Raw genomic sequence first — 6,979 nt, 5'->3', positions numbered from 1 at the left:
GTCATGTCCTAATGCAATGCTGGATCCTAATTTAAACTCATCTATGTTAAATGCCTGTTACCATTCCCTCTTGTGATCAACATGCTCTCAGAAACACTAGTGCTTATGCAAACTGCCTATTACTAAGTTTTGCATATGAAATTTATAATTTTGATTCTGTAGTGTCATACACCCACTTTTTAATGTGTAAATGGCTATAGAAGATGTGAGGCAAAGAAGAAATGGGCCTGGTTTTACTAATGCCTGTGTAAATCAGTAAAAAAGTAAATCTAGCTGATTCAGTTTGGACTATTTTTTTTTTTTTTCTGCTCTTGTGTGAGGAGGAACAGAAGCAGGTCATGAAGTCATTGGAATTTTATTACATTTATTGTATTTGTGACAGTTGCTTATTTGCTGCGTGATTTTATTCCTTCCTTATTTTTACTTCTGTTTACAACTACTAGTCACATCCTTGTTCTCTTTTCTTAAAAAGGAAATTTTTAAAAGACAAAAAAGGACAATTCCTCATGAAGTACATCATGATTTATATGGGTATTTCCAGACACAAAAATAAAGTGATAAAATTTGAAGGCATAAATTCACAAGAATATCTCCAACAGTGGCATAATCGACATAGCTGAAGACTGTCAAGAATAAACTAGTCATTCTCCTTTTTGCAGCGCTGTGTATTAAACTAAGAGCTTCCCCCAGATTACTTGACTTCTGATTTAATAAAAACAAACTAAGAAAACGCTTTTAAAGATATGGTTCATCTCAGTGTATTTATCTCACTGGTTTTGTTCTTTCACTCTTCTCCAGACTTATGATCTATTAACAGTGTCTTTAGCACAGTGTCTTCAAAACCCGGAAGCTGAGCTCATGACTGAATACTTCTGTACCTACGAGACAAAGGATACAGGGAAAACAGTCATATTTCAGAAGTTCTTTTGCTAAGAATTCTTCGTTTTGAGACAAATTTTGTTTTTAAATTTCTGGGCCAAGTCTATTAATATTTAAAGGCTAGAAAATTGTCATGTGATACAACTTGCAAAACTCAACCAATTAATTCTGCCATTATTATACCATATAGTTTTGAAGAATAAACTGACTTAATATGCAATAGAGAACACAGCTGATACCATCACTGGGAATTTCCACTAGGGAATTTATCTGCCCCCCCGCACCCAAACCAAAACATTAATTTGAAAAACATGCAAGTAATTTAAGAGTACAAACAGTTCAAATAATTAATTCTTACATATTTTTTAATATTAACTAATTTTAATAACATTACATGACTGCAGCAGGGACACTTTTTTCCATTATAGCAAGCCTCTGTAGGAAGCATGACTCCTATTAAAATGAACATAATGTTTTCCCTTGCTGTTGAGCATTTGGGCTTTTAGATTTTCTAGGAATCTTTTTTAAGGAATGGCATTCAAACTGAACAAGTAGTTAAGTGAGCATCCTGTTTGCGAATTGAATGGTCGATCTGACCCAGGTGTTGCTGACTTTGTTCATTTTCAGGACTGTGATTTCCTGAAGTCCCTATCTACAATCTTACATTTATTTAGAATAGAAACTGGAAGTGAGCATTCCACCTGCAGGCAAGACAAGTCAGAAAAGAGGTCGGGGCTGAGGTCATCAAGCTCAGTCAGCTGTCCACCATCAACAGGAAGGCAGGCACGCAGGCTCCTCTAGCCCAGGATGAGGTCTATTGTTTTCTGCACCCTGGTGAAAAAGATTGTCTTAGCTTTAAATCCACAGATTCCTCCAGTTAGCAGCCTGCTTACCTGAACTTTCCTTAGCGATTATACCAAATTTTCTACTGCATGACTTTAACCCACATGAGGTTGTACATTCACATTGAGAACACAATAATGCCTGTACCATTCTCTTTTTTTCTTTTTCCTTTCTCATTTTATATTTTCTACAACATTTCAGTCTGCTTTTGCTTCAGACAGCTTTTATTTTTCTCCAGATACACTTCTTGACTCCAAATCTTTCTTTAAAGGACCCACTGGAGTAAGTTTTCAAAATTTCTTCTAAATTTTTGTTTATAAAAGCATGTGTGCGTCTACAAAACTCCATTAATGATTTTCAGCCACTGATGGGAAAACACCTGACATGTATCACTCTGAGGCTCTAACTGTCAAACAACATTTCATGTAACAGGAATCACGACCACTTGGAACAGTAGTAAATCTCATTTACTTTGCCAATTAGTACCTTAAGAATGAGAATGAGCATGGTTCCCTTCCACAGTTCAGCAGTAATACATAAAGGTGGCGAGGACAGGGAGGGGAAAAGAAGACCTCTTCCTTTCCAAAAGGCTAGAGTCTCAGCCAGAAATTTGCATTCTTTTCTTCTTGTACATGTCTCCTCTGCCTTGAAGTGACCAGACTGAAGGTTTGTAGCAATTTACTGTGCATGTACTTAGATTTTGGGAGTTATTACTGACTGGAATTTTGTAGCTACTTGCGAACTGTCTGTATATGCTTTCCATCACACTTCATGGCTGCACTTTTATATTCAGTATTTAGAATACATTATTTTTTGACTTTGTTTTGATATTTTGAATTTTCTAGTAGTAGTCAAGTAGACAGGGGAGTTTTGTGAACTTAAATCAGGTATTGAGAAAATTTTCTATGTGAAAAAGCTGTAAAGAAGACCTTGTTACAAATTAGGAATTTAAACACCATTTCCACATTCCAGTTTTCCAATATGCTCCTTAGTCTTCTATTTGTTTCTGCTATGTTTACTAACTTCATATATTGAAAGGTAGCATAATCTAACACTTAAATCTGGGGAGGAAGAATCTGGGATGACAATTTTATGTATCTTTGGGTCATAATTTTTGTCAGAATCACTTTTCTGTAAACTGGCAATACCTCTTATTTTCCTTTTCTCATTCATTTCTTGAGGAAGTTGATTCAAGTTTGTATAGCTCTTTAGGTCCAGCTGATGGGAGGGGACAGTAGTCCATTCCCCCCCCCTCCCCCCGCCCCGCTCCAGGGGGCTAGTGCCTGGAGGTTGCTTTCTTCTTCACTGCATTTCAAAAAAATAAAAAAAGGAGGGGGGCAGGGAGGGAGGGTGAGCAGAAAATTCATGCAGTGGCTAGTGAATACCTTAACATTTTAGAGCCTTTTATTCTTAAAGAAATATTGCTGACAATCATTATAAAAATGTCTGTTCTTCTCCAGAGCTGGGCTTGAGTTCAGGAGTAAGTGGTGAAACCGGTGATACAGAACCTCTCCCACATTAAAGAGGTGTCTATAATTCATGTTACAAGAGGCATGTATTACACTGTCACCCCAATAACACTGCCTGACGTTGCTTATTTGAAGACTGCGATGCAGAATGTATCTTGGCCTATTTAAGGATGCACTGGCATCTCCATCACTTTCCCACACCTAGAATGAAATTAGTAGCTTGCACAGTAAGTTTAAGTGCATTTGGAGCCATAAATAGCATTTTCAGTTTCCTGTCAGCTTCCACATAACGGGATAAACCATGATGACCTCTTCCAAGCCTTTTAGATCTGTCAGACAGAGAGAAGTGAAACTTCTCTTTTTGTAAGGGATCAGATATCTGAAATTTTCAGAATGGGGAAAGTATAGGGGAGAGGAAGAGTATAAAAGATGTGCAAAACAGGGAGATATTGAAATCAGTGGGATGTTACCTCATTATAAAGAGAGGTGGTTCCCCAAAGTACTTTTTTATCTGGTGTAATGCTAAAATTCCAGATGTCTTTGTATCAGCATGGTTCTCTGTAACTGGGTTTTTTTTAGTATCATCTAATGAGCGGCTTAGTCTGAAGTCTGTGAAAGTTGATGAAGCTCACAGGAAGCCTTTGTGATCTCACAAGCAAGTATTTTCCACCTCTTTATGAGGCAGAGATAATAATGCTATGCTTTAGAGTGTTTGCAAGGATAATGAAGTTCTTCCATTACACAAATATGTAGTTTGAAATACGTTCCCATGAATAACCAGTCACAGTCACATGAAGATCTGTAAAACAAAAGGAGCAATGTTGGCTTTTCTCCCACAACCATCAGGAGAGGGCTTCTGTTGTGGGCGAGAAAGTGACTGAGCTAAACATTAGTACTTTAGTAAGTGCTTTTAAAGTTCACTCTCAATTACAGAGTAAGAATCCTAATTCTTCTGTATTTGCAGATATGTAATATTATACAATGAGATGGGCCTTATGATTCTTGATACATGATCAGGATTCCTAAGCTGTACCACAAGCAGCAAATAGGATAAGATACTAAAAGTACAATAAGTTAATAAAAGGAAATACTACTAATAATGAACTAACCTGTTAATAGCCAATAGCTCTTCCAATGGCTGAAGATTTTAACAGAGCATCCAATATACAGCTTATACTATGGCTATTACTAGATCAAGATGATACACGTCAGTGAGGTAGTAAATAGCTTAATAAATGGCTGTACAGGTGAATTAGACAAGAGGAGAATTCAATCCATTTCTGGAACTTACCAGCAGTTTTCAATGATCAAGCACTGTAATTTTATACCATCAGCTGAAAGGTCACTAAAACTTCCTCAAATTAAACTTTCCCTTTTGTCTGCCCACAGTGTCATTTTTCTAACTTTCACTTTAGCTAGAAGCCTAGCATTGATCATCTTTCATGTTACAGACAAGTAGTGGGAAGCCGGATTTAGTTCTTGTATTGGCTGAACAAAATTGCATAAAAAGAGCTACTGGGGCTTTAAATTAAGTAATGTTATTCTTGTATGTCTATTCTAAATGTTAATTTCTAGAAGCATTTCACAGGATTGTTTTCAGTTTTAATATATTTATAAAAAATAAAAAAATCAATTCAGTGCCAAAAGAAACCAGTATTGATATCTGTAGAAAATCCATTGGAGATTTTTTGAAATAATATACAATTATTTACAGTTATAATTTTATAGATTTGGATTAAAAGTACAACCGTTAATAACTATAAATCTAAGATATGTGAGGTAGCAAAGATGTGAATTGGAAGGAAAGAAGTTATTGGTGCAGTTGAATGCTCACCTTGGGTCTAAGTGCTTTGTGTGATTGGTCAGGATGGAAAGCAATACTAGAGAAAATTATTGATGCAAATGGAGGTTGTACTAGAGATAAACTTGTCTGATTATGCCATAGAATTATATACCTTGATTTCATACATAAATTAACTCCCTAAGGGGACTTAATATTAGCTGAACCATGATGAAAAAAGCCTGTAAAAAGTTGTTCAGGCATTTGATTTGAATGTTTTCTCCTTGTTAGCAAATAATCTTTAAAATTGCACTTGTGCCAGTAATCACAAATCTGCTTTTTTTTGAAATGAGTTAATTCAGGTGTTACAATCCAGGTCTTACTTATTCTACAAAAAAAAAAAAGTATCTGTACAACATTCTACTTTTTTCTTTTTTTTTTTTCCTTCTTTTTTTAGTCCAGTCTAACTGACAACTATAATTCTGTTTTGCATCTTTTGATGCATATATTTCTGGTATTTCTTTATTATTTGTGGTAGCCAGAGGATAAAACTTGTTTTCTTGTTCCTTTAACTTTGCTCCCTGCTGATATTTTGTAAATCACTTTCTCTGATTCATACTAGAAAAACAAATGGTATTTTCAATGTAAAGATGTTTAACAATGCAAATGTCTTTCTGCAGAAAGACTGTAGTGAAGATTATTTCAGCATATGCGTGAACAGCCACGGAAAGATGTTGAGGCCTTAGAACTATGATTTCATTTGGGGAGGGATGGGGGAGGTGGCAAGCAAGAAACTTGTGAAATAAGTTGAGTTGGCACTGCAGCTACTTTAGATTTATAAGTGGCTTTATCTAATCTGTACATGACTCAAAAATTTACAATTACATCAGTAGTTATGTTTTTAATAGCCCACTGTAAGTACAGAGAAATAGAGCAATAGGCATGCAAAACAAAAAAATATAAACTTAATATATATAAGTATTTTTATTGACGGGATAAAGAAGATAGACACGGGTGCTGATTAAAATTTAAATGATTTTTTTAATGAAAGGAATTTTACTTACCACTATCATCCATGAAGTAATTTTTAGTGCAGTCAAAGCTTGAGATTTGTGTCCTCTACATAAATATTTTAATTGCATTTACAGTACTCTTCAGACTTTATGTTTATCTGTAACATACAAAAAATCTTAAGTGCCAATATTACCTACAATATGAGAATAAAGGCATAGCCCATAACTCCCATTTATTTTTCTGTCATTACAGAATGTGCATAATGATTGTACAGCACTCTTGGCTGCATCCTAAAAAATCCCGTGACATCTGGGCCAAATACTTGCCATACTATAAATATGTTCCGATCAGTGGAACGTAGTCAGACCAGGATCAATTGGTCTTTTGCCAAGAAAGCTATACACAGCAGAAAAGGATTTTAAGAAGTCTTAATTTGTCTTTTTCTAGGAACATTAAAAATCGGCTAACGAGGCCTCCCAAGGAACTGGAACAAGAGATGCTTATAGCCAAAGGTTGCTGTTCCTGACAGAACAATGTTTCCTCCAGTAGCAGCTTTTACACTAAGGCTCACTGTTGTTTTAAAGGATCAGCTTTGTAAAGAAGTTTCAATTATTTACTAACGGAAAGGAGATGACCAGTATGCCATGTTTGTAATTCTAGATCATAGGCTTGTGTCATAGATTTACCCCACTTATTTCAGTTTTCTGCTGTAGAGTTAGCTGCATGCCTAATGACCACTGAAATGGAATTATTTACCTAAAGCAGGAATTCTTGACAGATGTGCAATAAGAATTTCAGGGTGTTGTGATTTTTTTTAAATGCATCATCATGTACTAAGTTACAGTCAGCCCAATATATCTTATGGTAAATAATGAATTATTTGTTAAATACTAGATATATTAAATATTTGTCAAACTTAGATTACTTCTTTAAGAAGTAATCTATCTTTAGCAGAGACTGTAATGTCATCAGATAGACAAGGTTCTGAAGCAAT

At 35.3% G+C, this 6,979-nt stretch overlaps 1 long non-coding RNA gene across 1 annotated transcript; it reads right to left on the bottom strand.

Moving 5' to 3' along the window:
- Positions 1 to 264: 264 nt before the first annotated feature.
- Positions 265 to 6,141, bottom strand: LOC142036042 (uncharacterized). Its single transcript, XR_012652052.1, has 3 exons — positions 6,036 to 6,141; positions 1,581 to 1,710; positions 265 to 878 (listed from the first exon to the last, which is right to left on the bottom strand). It is a non-coding gene; the product is annotated as an uncharacterized LOC142036042 (long non-coding RNA).
- Positions 6,142 to 6,979: the final 838 nt, after the last annotated feature.

Source organism: Buteo buteo, chromosome 10 (genome assembly GCF_964188355.1).
Source record: "Buteo buteo chromosome 10, bButBut1.hap1.1, whole genome shotgun sequence".
Taxonomy (NCBI): domain Eukaryota; kingdom Metazoa; phylum Chordata; class Aves; order Accipitriformes; family Accipitridae; genus Buteo; species Buteo buteo.
This window is presented reverse-complemented; position numbering and strand designations above follow the sequence as displayed.